This window comes from Heterodontus francisci, chromosome 7, assembly GCF_036365525.1.
Source record: "Heterodontus francisci isolate sHetFra1 chromosome 7, sHetFra1.hap1, whole genome shotgun sequence".
Classification (NCBI taxonomy): domain Eukaryota; kingdom Metazoa; phylum Chordata; class Chondrichthyes; order Heterodontiformes; family Heterodontidae; genus Heterodontus; species Heterodontus francisci.
Window position 1 is genome coordinate 91484836 of NC_090377.1, and position 24901 is coordinate 91509736.

Sequence of the window (24901 nt, forward strand, 5' to 3'; positions counted from 1 at the left end):
CTAATTGAATCAGTGAGCAATTCCTTTGTCTCTCCAAGCAATGTCTCTTAGTATGCAAATGTTTTTTCAGCCAAGTGTCTGGTGATCTTCAAACCAGTCATTTCTTCACTCCAGCCACAGTTTTAAAATCAATACTCATATGCCGAAATCAGTATGCCTCATTCTTGGCAGGTGGGGGTCTGCATGACATCATTCTTACATGACTACTTCATTAACAAGTTGAATCTTGAAAGTGGGCAAATCCTTTTTGCGAGAGACGGATCGGTCTGGAGTTTAAAAGGGTGAGGGTACCTCCGACCTCATCAACTGCCATTTGGATAGCAGGTGGATGGGGAAGAGTGAATGGAGAGTTAACAGTGAGGTGAATGGCAGTACAGCAATGGGCAGCATGCAGTGGTTGAGCAGGCAATTCAAAGGGAAAGAAATGTGAGTAGTGATGGGAATGAGAAATGCTATGTAGGGAGAGGGCAATGGGAAGAAGTAAGGGACAAGATGTTAGCAGTGTGATGGGGGAAGCATGAGTGATTAGGGAAGGAAATGGTAAGTAAACTGCTGAGGAGGGCATTTTCCTTGTCACCAACCTAAATGTAGCCTAAAGCTTTTGGTGGCTCCTTTACCTGCCACACTACATGCCATCCACCACCAAAGAGACAAAATGAAAATCAGAAGAGGACAGAGGAAGAGGCAAAAACAGAAAGAGAGAGAAGATAGAAGAGAGAAATTAAAGATACCATATTCTGATTTATCATGAATAATACAATGGGAGATTGTCTTAATAGATGAGAAAGCTTACCCCAATGCATTCTTCCTGTCAACGTTTTCCATTAGAAATACCTATGTCCACATTTATAACGCAAACTGCCTATAAACATTTGCCACCCTGTAATTGGATTATCCAACCGCCCCACTCCACTAGTGGAGAGACAATAGAGTATTATGGACAGGTGGGTGATGGTGTTGCTGGTTTCCACTGTTCACCTCCCAACTGACCACAGACCGTGTTTTTGTGTTACGAGTGATTCAACCTCTGTGTTTTACTTGCCAAATAAACAGACAGTGACAGATTTTCTTGTAGGTTGATTAACTATTTATTAAACAATATTCATGCCCCAAAATGTTTGCAACACCACTCACATATGCATTCACTCTCGTACACTCTCTAGAGAAGACAGATAGAAAGTAAAGGGGAAGAGCTCAAGGTGTAAAAATGTTGTTTCTGGGAAAACCTGTGGCATCCTCTTGGAAGGTGAATTCTACAGTTGCAGATCTCATTGCTGGTTGTCTGGTAATTGTTGGACAGTTGCAGGTTTCTGGCAGTCGTCTTCGCATTGAAGACAGTGCTAATGGCTTAGTTCAATTCTCACAGATAGAAGAGTCGTTTTTACAAGGGCACTCCCTTGTCTCTGCTGTAGCTGGCTTCCAGCTTGTCTCAGCAGGGTTCCACTGTGTTGGCTGGAACTGATGTCTCTTTCTCTCTCTCTCTCAGTCATGCCAGTATTTAAGATGGCTTTAGATGTTTACTGAGGAGAGACCAGCTTGATCTTGATGTCTGAAATTCTGTACTAGCAAGACCCCATTTGTTCCTCAAAATGATACATTTTAAGGTGAACTTACAAGTGTTTGTTCTGCCCGTGTGAATTTAGGTTTCAGTTCTTGCTGGGCTGCACAATGGCCTTTTGATGGCCCCATTTTGAGGATATGAGGGCTATTCACATCCCATTGTAGTGAAGATTAGTTGGAGATGAAAATCTGGCCCTTTGTTTTCATTTGTTTTAGTATAGTTCACATCCATGTGTGATTATCTGTCTTATGTCCATGCAGACGGGCTTGATTGGTTTGAATTACGGTGCAGGATGTGGTATGAGTCATGTGACCTGGCCTCCATTTTGTTGACAGTCAATGTATCAATCTTTTAAAATTGTTCTAATGTTTTATACCTTTTCGATTTGTTTCTGTAGTTTCATTGCTACACTTCTCGTGAGCATGACAATAGCTACTAGGGGTTGTGGATTTTTTCCCTTATATTATTATTGTGTTGGACCTGTGTTTTTATAAAAGAAGTTAATGTTCAGCAATCAATATACTGTTCTGAAAGTAAAACGACAGACAGTGCATCACAGAGCTCTTATGTTGTGCTTTGAAGTGATGGGTTTTTCATTGGTACTCACAATGCCCTGAATCATGAGTTCTCAATCTTAGGTGCTGCACAGAGAAAAGACATTTCTTATTTCTTTCCAGAGGTTAAGAAACTTGGAGTGAGAAAAATGGCAGTGGACTCCAAATCACTGAAAGGCTACACATACAGTTTGGACGTAGAATCATAGAATGATGCAGCACAGAAGAAGGCCATTTGCCTATCGTGTCTGTGCTAGCTCTTTGAAAGAGCTATCCAATTAGTCTCAACTTCCCTGCTCTTCCCATAGCCCTGCAATTTTTCCCGTTCAAGTATTTATTTAATTCCAATTTATCCACATGTAAGGAGGATGAGTCATGATGAAAGGTTTGTGATTATTATGCACTCTTATGTAGAAGGTGCAATACAACAAAACTTTGCTGTATATATTGAGGATTAAATAATGGCAATGAACTTAGTTTTCTGAAGAAGCACACTTTACATCTGATATGAAGGATTGGCATAGTTTAATTCATTCATGACTCAACCACTGATCTGATATTTAAAATCACATGGCCTCGTTATTGCCTTTCAGTGGAGGTTGATGTCGATGTTTTAACTTAAAGCGGAAAGCAAATCCAGTGGGAGAACCTTTTTATTGAAAGTACTCCCCCAGTACAAGATTATCCTATTTGAGCTTATTTGTTTATTAAAAAGCCAATTTTTTGCAGGTTTAAAAATCTTTGAGATCTTCCTTGGTCTATGAGTCTGCTACCAGCATGAGGAGCCATATTTAGGAACGTTAGAATTGCTGGACGAAAAAAAGATCCACATCCATCTAGTTTGCCTTCTACTGTCCTTGTGGTCACTTAATATAAGAGTAATTAAGTTGATACTTAATTATGGGAATCAATCTCTTTCAGTTAGTTTACAACAGACCCAGATATGAAGGTCTGGATTTTATTTTTAGAACGCCGGTCCTGCTGTCAGGGCTGGAGCCAGACGCAATCTGCGTAGGGGACAGTAGCAGCCAGCTGCACGCAAATAGCAACAGACGGCCAATTAACCCTAATGAGACAGGCTCTGCCTGCAATCATGTTGTCGGGGTCGGGCCCAGAGGTGGGGAGCAAGGTGTCAGCTGACACATCGGCGGTTAAAGCGGCCATTATCAAAGGGCTGCTGGGCCTGCAGTGCACTCTGCACTCACAAGGCCTGGAGGAGGTGGCAGGAATTCTCAGGGTAACAGGGGACCCTGTGCGTCCCAGGCTTTCCAGATGCCTCCCCCCAGGTGCTCCTTCAGGGTATTAGGGATAGGAGGAACATCCAGTTCCTGAGTGATGGGAGGAGCAGACTTGCCACCTAAACCAAGCAGGCATGGCTGCAGATAGCAGAGGAGGTCAGCTGCCGCAGTGTTACTCTGTGCACATAGATGCAGTGCCATAAGTGGCTCAATGACCTCATCCAGGCTGCGAGAGTGAGTATCATTTAATTCCTTAATCCTTTTGGGCTTTGCATTTGGTAAGGTAGGAGGGTGAGTTGGGAGGTGAGCTATCAACCACCTCCAGACATGGCAAAGAGACAAAGGATGCCACATGACAGTCAGCGGCCTGTCAGAATGGCAGTTACATGAGGCCCCCTGCTTTAGTGCAATATTGTGCAATCCCTGGGAGGAGAGCACATGCAGGAGGTGTCTGGGTGCCCCCCCATTGGTGACAACTAGATTGCCAGCAGTCTATTTTGTTGGGATTGATGTTGCTAGGTGTCCAACATTTCCCTTCCCTCTGCCTGCAGGAGAAGATAGCACATAATCATAGGGAGTGGGTGAAGACCAGAGGTGGGATTCCCTTACTTCATGCCAATGGAGAAGGAGGCCATGGAGCTGACCAGCCAAAATGATAGATGCAGCATTGCAGACGGGGAGACAGGGGCATCTCCCAGGACAGTAAGTAAGGTCTCCATGGGGTACAACGCACCATCAGCCACAAAGGAGCCATGCTGCTCATAATGCATATGGTTCACTCATGAGTCTGCATCGTCGGGGTGCTTGTTATGCAGGGAAGGCATATCCTGGACCCTTACGTCTTTGATCTGTCATGCAGATCAAGCTGTGACACAGCAGAGAACACTGGAATCCATGGTATCTCCTGCCACCTCTGAGGGGGAGGAAGAAGCCTCAGAGGGTCTAACGGCACCTCATACTCCTCCACCAGAGCAGATACATGCATCTCGATGGGTTTTCGTGCAACCTTAGAGGTGGGCACAGTAGCTAGTGGGAACAGGACACACTTGTCCGAGCAGCTGGCAGAGACTGTGGCAGTCCAGGATTCTCACACTCGGAGGTCTGTAGGAGGCCAGGCCCATGTTGAGCCCCAGGCTCATGATGTGTCTCTGGTATTGGCAGCTACAAGGGAAATGCTGGAGCTGCAGCGAGAGGTGTGGCAACATCTGGCAGAGATGCCAGCGGCTATGCGTGCCCAAGCGTGGACAATGGAGAAGTCCATCCAAGCCTTGAGCTTGACATTGTCTCTGACTGATGCACAAGTGGCCTCCTCCATTGACAGATTGGCAGCTGTGATGGAGAGCCACATCCAGCAGAGCACTCAATGTCTGCAGGACATTCATGCAGACCTCCATACCCTCATCCTCATCATGGCATCAAGGCCGCAGTGGCAAGGCGAGAGGGGGACAAGGGACCTCCAGTCACCACCTGGTCCTCTGGCCTCTCAGGTCAGCAGCAAGGCAGAGGTCTGCCTTGATAGGGAGGAGGAGCGTGTACCTCCCCCAGCTGGGGGCTCCTCTCAGGATGCTCTTGGTGCAGGCACCAGCTCCTCTGCCCGTGTCGCCAGATCCTCCTACATCCCTGCCGAAAGAAGGCAATACTGCTTCAGTGCAGGAGGACCCCAGCTAGCCAGGAGTCTCCAGGCCCAAGGCATCCTAAGGACAACTGACTTGGTCATGCCTAGCCACAGGGTAACAATGTCAGCAGGCAGCCTCCGCCTCAGCTGTCAGCGCACGGGGACAATGGTGTAAGAGTGCATGTAAGAGAATTAAGAAGTGCACATAGAATCACTGGGTCTTCACGGGTGTTCGCTTGATTTTGATAACATTGTCAATCTATTTAACGCATGTGAATAAACTTTTGCTGCCAGACATGGACTCCCTCCCTTTCCCCTGCATCATGGGCTTGGCCGTTCGCTGCATCCCAGACTCTATGAACATGCTGCGAGGAGTCAACTCTGAAGCCTCAGCAGATATGTTCTGTGTGAATGTCCCATGAGGCATTACATCATTAAGGAAGGCCGAAAGATGGCTGCATCAAGGAATGGCTTTATTGGAGAAGGTATAAAGGCCATAAAAGATCAAATGAAACGCAAATGTATAAGGGCATCACGAGCCTTCCTTGCGTGTCTCTCATGTCCAATCTTGGCCCTTCATCTGGCCAAGTGGCCCATCTTCCCACTCCACATCATCATCGTCTGAGCAGGCATCTCGCTCATCACTTTCCTCGTTGCTCATCAGCTCCCCCTCTGCAGAGTAAGTTTGTGCAGCGCACAGCAAACCATGACGATAAGTGAGACCCTCACCGGGGCATATTGGAGGGCTCCACTACGATACAGGCATTGAATCTTATCTTCAGCAGACCAATGGCCTGCTCAGTGGTCACTTATGTTGTCCCATGGCAGGCGTTGTAACTCTCCTCTGCATCCATGTGTGAGTTCCTTACTGGAGTCAGCAGCCATTCTCCAAGGATTCATCCCTGAAGGCTGGAGGGAGACCGGAAAAGTTCAGGCACCTGGGACTGCCTCAAAATGTAGGCATCATGGCAACCTCCCAGGGACCTGCAGACCTGCGTAATCTGTTTACAGTGGTCGCAAACCAGTTTTATATTGAGGGAGTGGAAGCCCTTTCTGTTGAGGAAGGCCACTGGCTGGTGTGCAGGAGCGTTGATGGCCACATGTGTGCAGTCGACACCCTGCACCTGGGGGAATCCTGCAATGGCCCCGAAACCAATGGCCCTCTCAGCTTGGGAGTTAGGATCCGTTCTGAAGCGCACATAAGCTCCAGCCCTCCTGAAAAGGGCATTGGTGACCTCCTTGATGCATCAATGTGCTGCAGACTGAAAAATTCCACACATGTCCCCTGTAGATCCCTGAATTGATCCAGGGATCATTGTTTCAGAAGTTCAGCGCCACAGTGACCTTCAGGGCCACTGGTATTGCATTCCCACCAAGTCCCCTGGGGCACAGCTCATTATGCATCATAGCACACAGATCTGTCACGGCCTCCCTGGAGAGGCGGAAATGTCGTTGGCACTGGCTCTCAGACATCTGCAGGTAGTTGAGCCTTGACCTGTACTCATTCTGCGTAGGGCAGTTCTCTCTCCCTCTCTCTGTCTTCTTTGCCCTTATTTCATATCCGGAGGCAACTGAGGAATCTCCTGCAGGCTTATAGGCCGTTGCAATGCTGCTGCAGGTGCCTGGCCCTCCCTCCCAGTCAGGATCACCTCATCTTCTATGGGGTTCCCGAAGCCTGGGTGAATGAGGCCCATGATAAGTGGCCTCTCCCTGAAAGGCAGTCCTTTGCTGACAATGTCTCCCTCTTGATGCCCCCACTTGTAATCTTTGACCAGTTGTCACTTGCCCGTTGCCATCCTTGTATTGGCCCCCCTGCAGCGGAGCACACCTTCTCCTCACGCTTGACACCTAAGGTCAACCCTCCCTTAGGGGGCCCTTCCAGGCCCTCGATGGTTGCCCTTCGATAGCCTCCCCTTCCAGTCAGCCATGCTCCACCGCCTCTATTTTGCCTCCTTGAAGGAGGCGAGTTTCTGAAGCCCTGTGAGATCTGTGCACCATTAAGAAAATTGCATCTGCTGAATAAAATCATTTTCAATTGGCCTCTAAAGTATCTTAATTACCTGCCTGTCGCATCGATGTCGGACCTCCATCTGCCAAGGTTGCTGCTACGCAGAAAATCGGGATGGGACGTCACAACGTTGGACTTCCTGTCCGACATATCCCATCCCGTTTTTATGTCCCCCATGCCTCCATAACCATCCACTTTGTCTCCATAAAATTCAGCCCAAGGTGAGGGAAAACCCCAGTGGTGGAAAGCCTTAGGAACTGATTGCACTGTGGGAGCCTGATTTAAATATTATAACAAAGTGTTATGCCTCTTCAAGAATTGCGGCAGGTGCATATGCAGTGTGTTAGTGACATGTTGCCCGATTTTCAATTTTTAATCCTCCAAGTTAACCCCGACTGTCTCCCACCCATCATGTGGGGAGAGGTTAATATCAAGGCCAATGGTCCGCAGATTAGTTCTGAATTTATCCCCTCCAAGCACAAATGGGTCTACTATTCTGAAACGGTTTATCATGGCCAACATTATCTAGTCCCTTTAGAATCCTAAAAACATCAATTACATATCCTCTCAAACTTCTCTTTTCCAGTGACAGCATGCCCATTTTACATAATTGTTCCTCATAATTTAATCCCTCCATCCCCCTCAATCATCAACTTCTGTTACTATTCAGTCTCTGCAATATCCTTTCTGTAGTGAGGCAATCAGAACAATGCGCAGTATTCTAATGTGATCATACCAATGATTTATAAAGTAACAGGATTATCTCCCTATCTTGTTTCAATATTGATCTTTTAATGCATCCCAAAATCTGATTTACTTCACTCACTGCCAGTGAGCATTGTTACAATAGCTTCAATTTATTGTCAATCAGAATCCCAGATTTATTACATTTTCCATGCACATTATTTTCTTTCGGCTTGAGTGCTATTCATTCCAGGACTTTTGGTCCCCATGTAAAGCTCTTTGTAATGCCCAAGTATATTTCAAATCTTCCTGTAGCTTATCCTGTACATCTTTGGAGTCCACCATCTTCATTAGCTTTGTACCATTTACATCAAATTAGGGCTCATGAGATTGGGGGTATTAGTTAGGGTTGAGAATTGGTTAATGGACAGCAAACAGAGAGTAGGAATAAACAGGTCATTTTCAGGTTGGCAGGCTGTAACTAGTGGGATACCACAAGGATCAATGCTCGGGCCTCAGCTTTTTACAATCTATATCAATGACTTAAATGAGGGGATTGAGTGTAATGCATCCAAGTTTGTTGATGTACGAAGGCAGAAAAGTAAACTGTGAGGAGGATGCAAAAAAGGCTGCAAAAGGATTTAGACAGACTAAATGAGTGGGAAAGCATGTGGCAGATGAAATGTAATGTGGAGAAATGTGAAATTATTCACTTTGGTAGGAAAATAGAAAAGCAGAATATTTTTTAAACGGTGGGAGACTAGAAAATATGGGCTGGATTTTAAGAGGCCGCCACTGATGTCGGCGGCGAGCTCAATAAATGGTGGCCCGCCCACGCAGGCCACACACCAAAGAGCCACCGCGATCTTAAGTGTGGCGGCTCATTTAAATAACCAGGGTGCCTTACTTCGCCCAATCTCGTGGAGGGGCGGGCTGTCCAACTCTGGCAATGGCATCAGCTGCCTGTGTGCAGGCGCTGGCGCAATTTTTAAAGGCAGCCAGCCCTGCCGCCTATTTATATTTTTAAAGACAGACCCCCAAAATTAACTAAATAAATTTCTAGTGCCGCTTTCCCACCTCCCCAATAACAATTACATTAACTATTTTCCCTGTTTCCCCCTCCCCCACAAAAAAACACTTACCTATAACATCTGACCTTTACCACTCCAAACTGCACAAAGTTTACAGTTCAACTCTTCCCACCATCCCCTACACCCATTACGTTTATTGGACCCCGTCCCTCCCACCACCCCACCCCCCCACCCCCTGCACTGACAAGCTTACCTCCTCCCCCCTCCCCACTGCTGAAGATCGCGGCGGGCCCTCAAGATCGCAGGTAGGTGTTTAGATTAGATTAGATTAGAGATACAGCACTGAAACAGGCCCTTCGGCCCACCGAGTCTGTGCCGAACATCAACCACCCATTTATACTAATCCTACACTAATCCCATATTCCTACCAAACATCCCCACCTGTCCCTATATTTCCCTACCACCTACCTATACTAGTGACAATTTATAATGGCCAGTTTACCTATCAACCTGCAAGTCTTTTGGCTTGTGGGAGGAAACCGGAGCACCCGGAGAAAACCCACGCAGACACAGGGAGAACTTGCAAACTCCACACAGGCAGTACCCGGGGGTGTATGTTAATTCATTCATTTTATTGATTTGAATATTTTAATTGTGGTCCTGTTGCCCAGCGGCAGAGGGAGCCACCATGGAACCTAGCTGCCGCTGGGAGGATCAGGCCGGGCCCTCACGGCATCGAGGTCCATGGCGGGCCTCATCTGGAGCCATCTTCAAGCTGCCCTCCCCCCTCCCCCCACCATGGAACCCGACGCCTGGGGAAGAAGAAGATCCGTTCGCATGAGAGGGATCTGAGTGTTCTTATATATTAATCACAGAAAGTTAACATGCAGGTACAAGAAACAATTAGGAAAGCAAATGGTATGTTAGCCTTTGTAATTAAGGAATTGGAGGAGAAGAGTAATAAAATCTTACTGTAATTGTATAGGGCCTTGGTGAGTCCACACCTGGAGTACTGTGTACAGTTTTGCTCTTCTTACCTAAGAAAGGATATACTTGCCTTAGAAGGAGCGCTTAAAAAGGTTCACTAGACTGATTTCTGGGATGAAGAAATTGTCCAATGAAGAGTGACTGAGTAGACTATCCTATACTCCCTAGCGTTAGAAGAATGAGAGGTGACCTCATTGAAACATATAAAACTCTTAAGGCGCTTGACGGGGTAAATGCTGGGACAATGTTTCCCCTGGCTGGGCAGTCTAGAACTAGGGGTCACAGTCTCAGAATAAGGGATCAATCACTTATGACTGAGATGAGGAGAAACCTCTTCACTCACAGGGTTCTGAACATTTGGAATTCTCTACCGCAGAGTGCTGTGGATGCTCAGCCATTCAGTATATTCAAGTCAGAGATCAACAGATTTTTGGATTCTAAGGGAATCAAGGGATCTGGGGATAGTGTGAGGAGGTGTAACTGAGGTAGAAAGTCAGCCATGGTCTTACTGAATGCCAGAGCAGGCACGAGGTGCTGAATGACCTACTCCTGTCCCTATTCCTTTTGTTCTTATTTGAAAATTTAGCCACTGTGCTTGTGACTCCTAGCTCTAGATTATTTATGAAGATATTAAACAAAGGATGTTCCAAAACAGACCCCTGTAGGACCCCATTGATAACATTGTCCCAGGCTGATGACAATCCCTGTACCACCATCCTCTGGGTTCTATTGTTCAACCAATTATATGTCTATCATAAAGTATTTCCACTTCCTTCAGCACAGTTTTCTGGGGTTGGACATTTGTGGGTGACCCTATGGCTGGTTGGAAGTTTCACCCACCAAACCAGCCCCTCCCCACCCCCTCCCCCACCCCCACCACCGCCTCACCCACAGTTCCACAATGGTGCCACTCTGGGACACGAACATTGTTCCCTGTAATTAATGTCATAAAGTAGCCGAGCAGAAAGGAGATCCTGCTTGAGGGCTTCCAATACTGGCAGGAAATTTGACATTTTAAAAAAATATGAAATTAAACTTAACGTAAATTTTTAATTTTCTTCCGAATAAAAGAGCTTTCCCTTATTGACTTTCCTTCCCCTTAGCTGAATTCTACAGGAAGGAAGGAAAAATGGAGCAGCATTTTAGAAATCTAGGTACAGGTTGGCTACCTTGCCTTATTTATTTAATAAGTTTTTGATTCATTCATGAGATGTGGGCATCGCTGGCTATGCCAGCATTTATCGCCCATCCCTAATTGCCCTTGAGAAGGTGGTGGTGAACTGCCTTCTTGAACCTCTGCAGTCCGTGTGGGGTAGGGACACCCACAGGGCTGTTAGGAAGGGAGTTCCAGGATTTTGACCCAGTGACAATGAAGGAATGGCAATATAGTTCCAAGTCAGCATGGTGTGTGGCTTGGAGGGGAACTTGCAGGTGCTGGTGTTCCCATGCATTTGCTGCCCTTGTCCTTCTAGTTGGTAGAGGTTGCGGGTTTGGAAGGTGCTGTCAAAGGAGCCTTGATACGTTGCTGCAGTGCTTCTTGTAGATGGTACACACTGCTGCCACTGTGTGTCGGTGGTGGAGGGAGTGAATGTTTGTGGATGGGGTGCCAATCAAGGGAGCTGCTTTGTCCTGGATGGTGTCGAGCTTCTTGAGTGTTGTTGGAGCTGCACCCATCCGGGCAAGTGGAGAGTATTCCATCACACTCCTGACTTGTGCCTTGTAGATGGTGGACAGGCTTTGGAGAGTCAGGAGCTGAGTTACTGGCCGCAGAATTCCTAGCCTCTGACCTGCTTTTGTAGCCAGAGTATTTATATGGCTACCCCAATTCAGTTTCTGGTCAATGGTAACCCCCAGGATGTTGATAGTATGGGATTCAGCGATGGTAATGCCATTGAATGTCAAGGGGAGATGGTAAGATTCTCTCTTGTGGGAGATGATCATTGCCTGGCACTTGTGTGGCGTGAATGTTACTTGCCACTTATCAGCCCAGGCCTGGATTTTGTCCAGGTCTTGTTGTATTTCTACACGGACTACTTCGGTATCTGAGGAGTCGTGAATGGTGCTGAACATTGTGCAATCATCAGCAAACATCCCCACTTCTGACCTTATGATTGTAGGAAGGTCATTGATGAAGCAGCTGAAGATGGTTAGGCCTAGGACACTACACTGAGGAACTCCTGCAGTGATGTCCTTGTGCTGAGATGATTGCCCTCCAACATCCACAACCATCTTCCTTTGTGCTGGGTATGACTCCAACCAGCGGAGAGCTTTCCCCGATTCCCATTGACTTCAGTTTTGCTAGGGCCCCTTGATGCCACACTCAGTCAAATGCTGCCTTGATGTCAAGGGCAGTCACTCTCAACTCATTTCTTGAGTTCTGCTCTTTTGTCCATGTTTGAACCAAGGCTGTAATGAGGTCAGGAGCTGAGTGGCCATGGTGGAACCCAAACTGAGGGTCACTGAGCAGGTTTTTGCTAAGCAAGTGCCACTTGATAGCACTGTCAACAACACCTTCCATCACTTTACTGATGATTGAGAGTAGACTGATGGGGCAGTAATTGGCCAGGTTGGACTTGTCCTGCTATTTGTGTACAGGACATACCTGGGCAATTTTTCACATTGCCAGGTAGATGCCAGTATATGTACTGGAACAGCTTGGCTAGGGGTGCAGCAAGTTCTGGAGCACAGGTCTTCAGTATTATTGCCGGAATGTTGTCAGGGCCCATAGCTTTTGCAGTATCCAGTGCCTTCAGTCATTTCTTGATATCGCACAGAGTGAATCAAATTGGCTGAACACTGGCATCTGCGATGCTGAGGATTTCAGGAGGAGGTCGAGATGGATCATGAACTCGGCACTTCTGGCTGAAGATTGTTGCAAATGCTTCAGCCTTATCTTTTGCACTGATGTGCTGGACTTCCCCCATCATTGAGGATGGGGATATTTGTGGAGCCATCTCCTCCAGTTAGTTGTTTAATTGTCCACCACCATTCACGACTGGATGTGGCAGGACTGCAGAGCTTAGATCTGATCTGTTGGTTATGGGATCGCTTAGCTATGTCTATCGCATGCTGCTTATGCTGTTTGGCACGCAAGTAGTCCTGGATTGTAGCTTCACCAGATTGACACCTCATTTTGAGGTATGCCTGGTGCTGCTCCTGGCATGCCTTCCTGCACTCTTCATTGAACCAGGGTTGGTCTCCCAGCTTGATGGTAATGATAGAGTGGGGGATAAGCCAGGCCATGAGGTTATAGATTGTGGTTCAGTACAATTCTGCTGCTGCTGATGGCCCACAGCGCCTCATGGATGCCCAGTTTTGCATTGCTGGATCTGTTCGAAATCTATCCCGTTTAGCACAGTGGTAGTGCCAAACAACACGATGGTGGGCATCCTCAATGTGAAGGCAGGACTTTGTTTCCACAAGGAACGTGCGGTGGTCACTCCTACCAATACTGTCATGGACAGGTGCATCTGCGGCAGGCAAATTGGTGAGGATGAGGTCAAATATGTTTTTCCCTCTTGTTGGTTCCCTCACCGCCTGCCACAGACCCAGTCTAGCAGCTATGTCCTTTAGGACTCGGCCAGCTCAGTCAGTCATGGTGCTACCGAGCCACTCTTGGTGATGGACATTGAAGTCCCCCACCCAGAGTACATTCTGCACCCTTGCCACCCTCAGTGCTTCCTCCAAGTGCTGTTCAACATGGAGGAGTACTGATTCATCAGCTGAGGGAGGGCAGTATGTGGTAATCAGTAGGAGGTTTCCTTGCCCATGTTTGACCTGATGCAATGAGACGTCATGGGGTCCGGAGTCGATGTTGAGGACGCCCAGGGCGACTCCCTCCCTACTGTATACCACTGCACTGCCACCTCTGCTGGGTCTGTCCTGCCGGTGGGACAGGACATACCCGGGGATTGTGACGGCAGTGTCTGGGACATTGTCTGTAAGGTATTGGCTGTGCATTGCTCAGTGACACTGGAAGACTGAGTGGAATGTAAGAAAATGTAATATAAGTTTGAAAAAATTATTAAGTAATGCTAACTCTCTGCTTTTATGGGATTGTGTGAGGCATTCATAGGGAATCAATTTATGATTTACGTGCATAGCAATTGTCATATGGATATAGTATTAGAAGCATTCCCCTTCATGAACAAAGCTCACCAGCATTGGTCCAAACATCTTTTTATACGCTTTCATTTTGTCTAATAGTAGATGCCCTACCAATCTTCCTTAGAATGAGTTAAAATGCTTTATGGAGAAGCATGGTGGTATCCATTCAAGCATGCATTTTATCTCTGGAGGATGCAATATACTGAGAAGCCATGTTAAGAGCAGCTTGTTAGCTGGTGAGTCAACACAGAGCAAAGGAAATGCTGATGATGCAGCTTTTACAGTGACTATTCTTTCTTTGCAGAGGTGAGAAAAGAAAGTGGTGACATTGCTACAGAGATAGGATGATAGCTCAGAAACCTCAGGCAAGTCAGAGACTGAGAATATGTGGGAATGACAGAGACAAATCTGACACCTGGGGTGACAAGAAAAAGAGATGGTGAGATACAGACAGAAAAATGAGTCTGGATGACTCAGAATAGGGATTGATGATGGACAGTGTTAGGGAAAATAACAGAGACAATGTCAAAGTTCATAGTTATGTGAAAATGAAATAGAGGACATGCAATTCTTTAAAAATGAAACAAAGTAAAAACTTAACAGAACAAAATTAGGGAGTGAAACAACGGCAGAGTTAAGTAAAGCTAGCCACCATTGGGGAACAAATCAGAAGGATCATATCAATTAATTTGATTTTATGTTGGTTCTGTGTCCCCTCACCCGACCAGAAAATGTGTTTCTAGCTACCATTCTGCAAATTTAGAAATACGAGTAAATAATATTGAAATTGTGGGAGGTATGACAAATTGTGGCGTTGTGAAACTGCCATCCACAAATCTCTCCATTCATCTGGCCACATTCCCCATAACTCCATGTACTATTACCTTTCCCCATAAGTTTTTTATGTGGTACATTATATAATGTTTTCTAGACTGGCTGGACCTAGGTGTTCAGTAACCAATGTAAAGTGGCCACAATGCTGGTAAAATATCAACATAAGGGCCTAGAAATTCAAGTGTGACCACAAAGGAGAGCAGTCACTCCAGCTGAATGGATGGGCCCAAAATGCATGCAATGTTGGACCTCAGGCCTCATTAGCATTGATCCTAATGGACACCCCAGGCAGATGGTAGAAGAGAACTCGAGGATCGGGCTGCTGAGTAAGTCATTAAAGGAGGCTGTGGAGGGGGGGATCAAGGAAGGTAGCGACCAGAAATAGGCATCAGTGGGAATACAAAGAGGAAAATCTGTGGAGTTCTGGAGAGGGTCATCAGTGGGAGGAAGGGTAACGACAGCTAGGATTGGGCGTGAGGGTGGGCAGTGAATGGGGAGGGTGGTAGTGCTGATCAGGAGACGGGGTTGAGGTTGTGATTGGAGGGAAGTGACAGATGGCAGTGGCTCACATGGTTTTAATGTGGGAAGAGATAGACCATTGGACTCTTAATATTCAGGAGGTCCCAGCTGCCACTTTGACCTCAAAATTGTTACGACCAGGTGAGGAGGGGGGGTCACAGTCACCCATTTTGCCCTTCCTCTTGTTTGACCACAACAGTGGTTAACAGTGAGTGTTTTACCTTTAATGTGATCATGAAAGAACCAATCAGACAGGTTTTCTTGAGTTTAAACAAGAAAGAGGTGATTTTATTACACTTAGCAATCTAAGCCCAATTAAAGATAATAAAAAATACGCTACTCATTCACGCAAACATTCACATGGGAATCACACACACAAAAAGATTACAGAGTAGAAAGTATGTTTCGTGGTTGGCTTAAAATCCAGAATAAATGAAACTTAAATACACAGCTTGGATGATTCGGTGGTCTTCCAGATGAAGTTGTATTCTTGAATTCTTTGGCTGGTCAAAGTGCAATTTCTGGCTGGCCTGCATGGCTCAGGATTTTCTTGGAGGCAGACTTCTAGGTGGCTCTCTTCCCCTGGTCTCTGGCTGTAACAATCTGTAGGCTTGGAGAGTCCACAGTATCATGCTAGGCCCCGACCTGCCAAGAATGAGGCACACGAATTTTGTCATGAACATTGATTTTAAACTGTTACTGGAGTGAAGAAAGGACTTATTAAACAGATCAGCCGTGGCTGGAAAGATATTTGTGTATTAACAGACAGTGTTTGGAAAGGACAAAGGACCATTCCCTGACACATTCAACCCACAATAGACTTTTGATCACCAGACATTGAAGGTGGGGGAGCTCGCATTCCAGGTTGACTGCTAAGATGGCTGAATACACAAATGGACATGGTCAAACCAGCTAGTCACATGACTAACCTGCTGGGCAACCTGAGTTTTTTGAATTTGTACAAACAGTTTGCACAGAAAGCAGAATGCTCCTGGACTGAGAAGATCTCTCCTGGCTGGCCTGCCACAGCCTCTCCTGCTCCCATCTCTTTCTCACAAGCCTATGAATCCATTGAAGACACATGAAGCCCAAGATGGAAAAGTCTCCTACAGCGAACAAAGTTTAAGAAGATTACTGAGCCCCAACGAAAAGCAAGATCTAGCTAAAATCAAGGACTCTACAGTGAGCTCGAGGACCCTTAACAAAAACTCCTCAGATATTGCCTCAACCTTTTCAACTTTATTTCTTCTGCTCTTTTCTGTCTCTATTTGCATGTGTGTATCATGTATGCATGCTAGCGTTGGTGCGTCATGTATCGGTAGCCGTCAAACGAATCAGAGTTTAAGTTTAATAAAATTTCACTTTTCTTCTTTAAACCTGAGAAAACCTGTTGTGCTGGTTTCCTTGCCTTATAATTGGAAACTGGTGAAAAAGGATTCGCCAAGGGCAGTTGAAAACACGATGTGTTTAAAAATTAAATCCTGTTACAGTAAGACCAGGTGAAGGCTGGAAGGGAACCGTAGACCTCTTTCTCACCTGGTCATAACAACAGTCACGGACAGTTTTCAAGCTTAATGTTTTCTGGTGAGAGAGAGAGAGAAAGGGAGGCACAATGCCTTCTCTGCTGCTGCTCACTCAGTTACTGTTTGTCTCCTTTTGTGTAACAAAACTCCCAGTTTTACACAGCCTGGGGAGATGGTCATCTGGTTCTCTCAGTCTCCTTTGTTTTTTAATGATGTCCAAAGTCTAAAAGCCCAAAATCACTCTCAGCTGGTATTGTCAGTGTTTACCCTCTGAAGGGACATCTCCACTCATAAATGCCTCAAGATGGGTTTCAAAGTCCTGCTAATGAGGGTGATCCGGATTATCTACTCAGTTAGCCAAAACATTGTCCTGGATGGGCTTCTTGTTAGACTTGTGTCTCCAATTCAATGTTCTGGAATGTGAGGTATTTCAGATGCAAATGTGGGGGCCATCGTGACTGCCAGTTTTTTTTTTAAAGTTAATTGTAGGACTTTCTCCATTAAAAGTCTAGTGTAAGTTTCCAACTGATGAATTAATATTTCTCATTTGGCATATAGTGTTTCCTTGACAATATCAATTTGTATTTTCAGCAATTGTGCCACAAGGATAATACCACCTGAAGAGCAAGGAAAATATCCAATTCATCGTGCTTGTCACAAGATGCCTATATATAACAGCTGTTGATTATATATAACAATGTTACCATGTTGGTTACATATAACAATTGAAACATATTGGTTACATATCACAATTGTACCATGTTGTTTGCATATAACTGTACCCTGTTTTTATATATAATAACAATACCGTATTGATTGTATATAACTGTACCATGTTGGTTCTATATGATAACTGTACCTTATTGGTTATATATAACAACCGTACCCTGTTGGTTGTATATAATTGTGCCATGTTGGTTATATATAATTATAATTTATGTCATAGAAGTGTTTTTTTCTGTTTAAAAATGAAGGGGGTCTATGTGCCTTTAAGACTGAAAGAAGTTTTAATATTCTCTGGGTACAATATGTGCGAGTGTGTGTTCCTAAGCAACAGCAAGAGATGTAGTCACATGCCATATTGTATCAGTTTGACTGTGTGTAAAGACTGGCTAGAACTGGATTGATCTGGCAGACCAGCGAAGCGTGCTCTCCTTGAAGGAAGAATTTTGCCTCTCAGCAGAAAATCTACATTGGCCTACAGGATGTGTTTCAGGTAAAGAGGAAACAACCCCTGGAAGGAATCTCTGCATTATTGGAGGTAGAAAATTCCTTTTTGCTCCCGTCTCTAAAAATTCTGTTCCTCAGGAGTGACTTTCTGTTGTCTTTTATGTTCCTGGGAGTTCTGGAAACTGACTAAAGTTTCTACTGATAGACTGCTAATTCAAAATCTAAATAGACCTGTTGTTATACTCCTTGTTGAAAGATCTTTGTGACGCCTACTGCAGCCAAAATGCTGTTGACGCCTATCCATCACAGGCTGTTCAACGCACTTGGAGACTTCGAGTGGCATCTGACTATTTGACTCTGGGGCTCCTTACTGATCCAGGAAAGTAACCAACCAGGACTTACAACCCAGTTGTTTTATTATTCCTAAGAAACAGCTCTAATTTAAAACATCATTTTAGAAGTGGTTGACCATTGGCCTTTGATTGTATGTGCATGTGCATGAGGGTTAGGAGGAATAAGAAGTTCTAACATCTTTTCAGACACAGATTTACCTCAATATTGTTTAAGATTTCGTTTCTTAATAAATAGTTAATTTGTTGTTGTTTAAAGATACCTGGTTTGGTGTGTTTTATTCTTGGAGTTAATGAAGTGTTTAATTTGGTGAATTTCTGCTAGGTGGGAAACTTTAATAATATGCTGTGACCTGTGGAGTAACGGGACTGAATTGACAGTGCATTACCCCCGCCTCAGTCATAACAAACTGTACCATATTGATTATATATAACTGTACCATGTTTGTTATATATAAATGTGCCATAAAAACAAGAAATGCTGGAAATACTCAGCAGGTCTGGCAGCATCTGTGGAGAGAGAAGCAGAGTTAACGTTTCAGGTCAGTGACCCTTCAACAGAACATTAGTTATTATATATAACCAACATGATAGAACAATATATTTTGGTTATATATATAAAACCATGTTGGCTATATATAACTGTATCATGTTAGTTATATATAACTGTACCATGTTGGTTACATAACAACTGTACTATATTCATTTTATATATAACAATGGTACAATGTTGGTTACATATAACAACTGTACCATATTGGTTACATAGCACGACCGTACTATGTTAGTTACATATAACTGTACCTTATTGGTTATATATAACAACCGTACCATTTCTGTTATATATATAACAACTCAATCACGTTGGTTATACATAACTGTACCATGTTGGTTATATAGAAAAGATGTACCGTTGATTATATAGAACAGTTCCATGTTGGTTATGATTACTGTACAACAGAAAGGCCGAGAGGGGGGTTTTGACGACTGGGCAACTCTCAACCTCCATAAATTTGCCCAGGCATGCGCCATGGAGAGGTCACTCCATAGTTGCCTCACAGCGACTAAAACACCACTGACCACCTCCAGGCGCGTATCCATTGTCTCTCGAGATAAGGAGGCCCAAAAGAAGAAGAACAACATTACTGAGCATATTCAACAGCCACAGCTTCAAACGAGGCATTTACAAGATTGACCTTCTCTCAGCATCTTGCCATCCTGCCAAGTGCTTACAAATTCATACATGCAAACCTCCCACTTTCTTCAGGAGTCCCACGGATTTGGAGCCTCGATGCATCTTGCGAATATAAATATTCTAATGTATTGAACATCCCTAAAAGGTCCGCAGCTAGCTACACAGTTGAATGAGACTGCAGGGCATACAACTGAATTTCAAAATATTTGCAAAGAGATACGATAAATAATATTCATTTGCATTTCAGCATCTGCACGACGCGCGGATAAACAGCCCGTTGCGATCCTTTGCATATCCCAGTGAAGGAGAAGAATGCTGTGATGAGCGTACAGATCATTAAGCGATCATCTCTTTATTACAATTTTCTTGTTAAGCACGAACAGCCCTTTTTCCTATGTGGGCGGCAGTTAAGGATTCTGTGTGGGAAATTGCCCCATGATAAGCGCTCACCTCCATATTCATGATTGAGATTCCAGTCCACCTTAAGTTGCTGCTAACTCGTACAAAGCGAGAAGAAAACAGCTGGAAAGCTTGTCAGGGTAGTCAGCCGGAACACCATCTGGATTCCCTGAAATCGAAAGTATTTATTGGATTGGGGTAGTGGAGTCTGGGTGCATAGCAGTCCACAATGTCTCGGTTTAATAAGCCTGAGCCGGTTATGTTACCTCTCTGGCTTTGCCCAATGTTCTCTCTCTCCGGTGTACCACACAGCCTCCTCAAACGGGCAGGCGTTGGCGTTGGATTCTGTGGGCTGGTGCATAACGTCAAAGGAAGCGGGATTGGCTGTTAAGAGATTTTGTTTTCTTTTGAACATCAGGTTTAAAATACTTGGGCCTCAAATCAGAACGTAAAGATAAACTGATGGAAAACATTCCAGATACTGAACAGCTTGGCTGGTGTTTTTGCTGTTTTCAATACTTCAATTCAGAAGAAAATCCGATCTTTAAAAATCCTCAGAAATGAAGCATGTGTAAAAGAACCATTTGAATGATTGTGTAATTATTCAGATTGATCTGATTATTAATGTTTACAGAGTTAGGTATGTAACATGCATCAAAACCAAACAATAGAATAGGAACAACTGAGATTTGCTATCATGCTCGATTGTGTACATGGTCAGGTTAGACGATATTACAGTGCTCTGTGCTGTCGACAGCCGATATAATGCATCTGCAGATTACAGAAAAAAATGTTTTCCCCTTCAAGCGTTATGTCTAATGTTTCAGTCTTACACAGATACGTGATAATAAAACAGACATGAATTGGTTCGATAAGTATGTTTTAAAGAATTATTGTATATCTATTTTTCACTCAATTTTATATCCGAGTGTTTTTAACCACTTTTCCAACGTGTGAAGACTTGTACGATTATGTACAATACTTCTCAACCACAAAGTAAAGGTGATCTGACAAGGTCGAGTAATCATTGGATTCGATGTGTGATAAAGCTTTCTGGGTGCGTCTACAGAGAATTTCCATCTTCCTCAAGTACACATACTTACAAGTTCAATTGAAATAACTTGTGTACCGTCGAAAGAATAAACTCCTATATACCTCCGTATCTAAAAAAAACATATCAAACCTACGTGAAGGTTTCAAGTTAAAAACATTAAACATAATGTGCCAATTTCTTGTTATACGGTTTTTAACTGTTCATTACATACTGGTAAATTCTAACAAAATACTGATGACTATTATTGTGCATATATATATAAAATGTCAAACTGATAACTAAATTAATCAGAACTCGACGTTGTTTAAAAAGGATTTAATTTTTAGCAGGCAGAAATCTTTCCAAGGTTTCTGATGTCTATCCACAGCAGAGTGAAGTATTGACCAGAATTTGTTTTTTAATTCTAACTTGACATGAGTTCCCAGGATTCCACGTCAGCCAACCGGAGGAATTGAAGCTGTGGCCATATAATAGATCATAGCCTATGGAGTACAGAAGGCGCAGCACACAAGAAATATTAGCGCTGACAGAAGTCTTCCACCCGCTAGCTCGTTTCTTAGAGAATTAGTTTCCCTCTCCCTACTCGGTCTCGGTGAAAATTAAAAATCTAAAACGCCAATATTTTATTAGCAAAATACTATTATGATGGTGTAGCCCGAAGAGCCCTCGGCTCTGGAATTCCCTCCCTAAACCTCTCCGCCTCTCTACCTCGCTTTCCACCTTTAAGCCAGTTCTTAAAACCTACCTCTTTTACCAAGCTATCGCCTTATGTGGCTTGGTGTGGGATTTTGTTTCATAATGTCTCTGTCAGGCGCTTTGGGACGTTTTGTCACGTTAAAGGCGCCATATAAATACAAGTTGTTGTTAAATAATGGGAGATTGATCATTAAAAAACTGATGAGATTTAAAACTGCTCGAGGGCAATTGTATTCAAAGAGTATGTTGTGTTGAAGATCAAGTGGAGCGTCCTCTACGCCTAGTTTAATTTGAATAATAAATCATTGATCAACTCGCAAGTTCAGTACTGGGACCCTTAGACTCGTTAGATCCATTGATTTGATCTATTTACTACATGCCAATCTGAATGGCAAAGGAACTCCTTTAAGAAAAGTAAAGTATGCACTTCTTTAAGTTACTTTCATTAGCTGCACACTGTATAAAATAACAGTTAAGTAAATACTTATTCTGATCTAGAAATCCAACCTAAACGTTGACCTCAGCCAAAAATCCTTATGACATTGTATTATTTCTATATAGCTGGTCCTTTTGTTGTGGAAAATGATTGGAATAAAACACCTGTAACCTTAAAAACTCCAGGCGCAGAGTTGCGAAACCATCAAATTGTGGAGGTGGTTCTCCTCTTCCTCATCAAACACACGCAAAAAAATTCAGAGGCGGATCACGCTCTCTCAGTACACCCTCCACCCCCGCAGCTTCCTGCACCTGTCTAGGGGAACTGGTTCTGAACAGATTACTAATGCAGTATTGCACCACATGTTTAGCAACATTTACTGTGACCCAGCAACACAGAAAAAACAGGGGCACTGCTGCTGTCTATTAGACAGATACACGGTAACACATGTCTGGTCTTTACACAGAATACGTGTAGCAGTTGGGACAGAAATCATGGGTTTCTGTGACGGTGTTAAGGCGCTCATCCACCCCTCTACTTCAATCCGTTGCGACTGATTGAGGCTTCGTAGTTCAAGTAAAAACAATTTGAAAACAGGTGAGATATTGTTAACTGACGCTTTAAAAAAAACTTCAGAGGTTCTGAATCTTGATACTTTGGGAAAGGGAGAAAAACTTATTTTACACAGTATTATCCCAACGATTAGTATATCTGAACCTTTCAGTAGCTCCGGTAATAAGATCCAAGTGAGGTCATCAATTGATGGGTTTGGAGTTTTCCGGGAGATAATTCTATATACTGCACATCATCTAATGTCCAAAGTAATATTTCAGAAACAATTGAAATTTAGTCCTCGTTACTTATTTTCCACATCTGTACAAAGTTGAGACAATTGAGTATGGATTTGTTTGTTTTATGGATTTTAAATCCTGTTTGACGTGTTAAAAGGCCTTAAACAACAGGAGTGCAATAGCCCATTGTGTTGTCTATCTGTGGCAAATTGGGATATGTAACTGAGCAGACTCTGCAATGGAGTTGCCCAGATCAATGTAGTCAAATTTCTAAGGGCAATACTGTGCAATGATGCATTAAAGCATCAACATTGGTGGAGTTCTGACTCCCAATATTGCTCAGTCCCTGATGTCAGGCACCTTCTGTGGCAAGACACTAAGCAGTGTAACCACGGTCCATAGAGAAAATGGAAACCTCTATGCTGCCCAATGGTTGTTTGTAGAATGCTAATAACGACACCCATTTACAAGCTGAGCTGCAACTGGTTTGTAGCTTGGGAAGATCAGGTGGGCCAAAAAAGATACTGAAATTCCCAACCCGAACCCAACAAATGAACTCCTTCAGAATGAAAGCGAATCATAGCTGCAAAAATGCTCTGGTCATTTAAAAAAAATAATAAACAAAACCATTTGCATGCATTTAGAACTTCAGCATACAACAATTATAGCATTTCTTTTCCGACACCCCATATGGTAGATCCCATCACATGCCATCCTACAACATCTCTGTCACATACTATACCTAGCAAAAATCATTTTAATAGTAGTACTTAGTAGTGAATCTTCTACAGTGTTATTCATGGTAAGTTTTTTTTTATTCCTTCAGGGGATGTGGGCATCGCTGGCTAGGCCATCATTTATTGCCAGCCCTAATTGCCCTTGAGAAGTTGGTGTTGAGCTGCCTTCTTGAATTGCTGCGGTTCATATGGCATAGGTACACCCACATTGCTGTTAAGAAAGGAATTCCAGGATTTTGACCCAGCAACAATGATATAGTACCAAGTCAGGATGGTGTGTGGCTTGGATTGGAACTTTCAGATGGTGGTAATAAAAGCAAAATACTGCAGATGCTGGAAATCTGAAATAAAAACAAGAAATGCTGGAAATACTCAGCAGGTCTGGCAGCATTTGTGGAGAGAGAAGCAGAGTTAACGTTTCAGGTCGGTCACTGACCTGAAACGTTAATTCTGCATCTCTCTCCACAGATGCTGCCAGACCTGCTGAGTATTTCCAGCATTTCTTGCTTTTATTGTAGATGGTGGTGTTCCCATACATTTGCTGCCCTTGTCCTTCAAGGTGATAGAAGTTGAGGGTTTGGAAGGTGCTAAGGAGCCTTGGTGCGTTGCTGCAGTGCATCTTGTAGATGGTACACACTGCTGCCACTGTGCGTCAGTGGTGGAGGGAGTGAATGTTTGTGGATTGGGTGCCAATCAAGCAGGGTGCTTTGTCCTGAATGGTGTCAAGCTTCTGGAGTGTTGTTGGAGCTGCACCCATCCAGGCAAGTGGAGAGTATTCCATCACACTCCTGACTTATGGCTTGTAAATGGAGATGGACAGGCTTTGGGGAGTCAGGAGGTGAGTTACTCACTGCAGGATTCCTAGCCTCTGACCTGCTGTTGTAGCCATGGTATTTATATCGCTACTCCAGTTCAGTTTCTGGTCAAGGGTAAGCCCCAGGATGTTGATAGTGGGGGATTCAGCAATCGTAATGCCATTGATGTCAAGGCGAGATGGTTAGATTCTCTCTTGTTGGAGACGGTCATTGCCTGGCACTTGTGTGGTGCAAATGTTACTTGCCACTTATCAGCCCAAGTCTGGATATTGTCCAGGTCTTGCTGCATTTCTACACGGACTGCTTCAGTATCTGAGGAGTCACGAATGATGCTGAAGATTGTGCAATCATCAGCGAACATCCCCACTTCTGACCTTATGATTGTAGGAAGGTCACTGATGATGTAGCAGGTTGGTTGGGCCTAGGACATTACCCTGAGGATCTCCTGCAGTGATGTCCTTGAGCCGAGATGATTGACCTCCAACAACCACAACCATCTTCCATTGTGCTAGGTATGACTCCAACCAGTGGAGAGTTCCCCCGATTCCCATTGACTCCAGTTTTGCTAGGGCTCCTTGATGCCACACTCGGTCAATG

At 44.2% G+C, this 24901-nt stretch overlaps 1 long non-coding RNA gene across 1 annotated transcript in view; it reads left to right on the top strand.

Annotated features, from left to right (window-relative positions):
• Positions 1–18378, top strand: part of LOC137372146 (uncharacterized) — a 31194-nt gene extending 12816 nt beyond the window's left edge. The window contains exon 3 of the long non-coding RNA XR_010975395.1: positions 17253–18378. This is a non-coding gene — a long non-coding RNA (uncharacterized lncRNA). The remainder of the gene's footprint in view (positions 1–17252) is intronic.
• The last annotated feature ends 6523 nt before the right edge of the window (positions 18379–24901 follow it).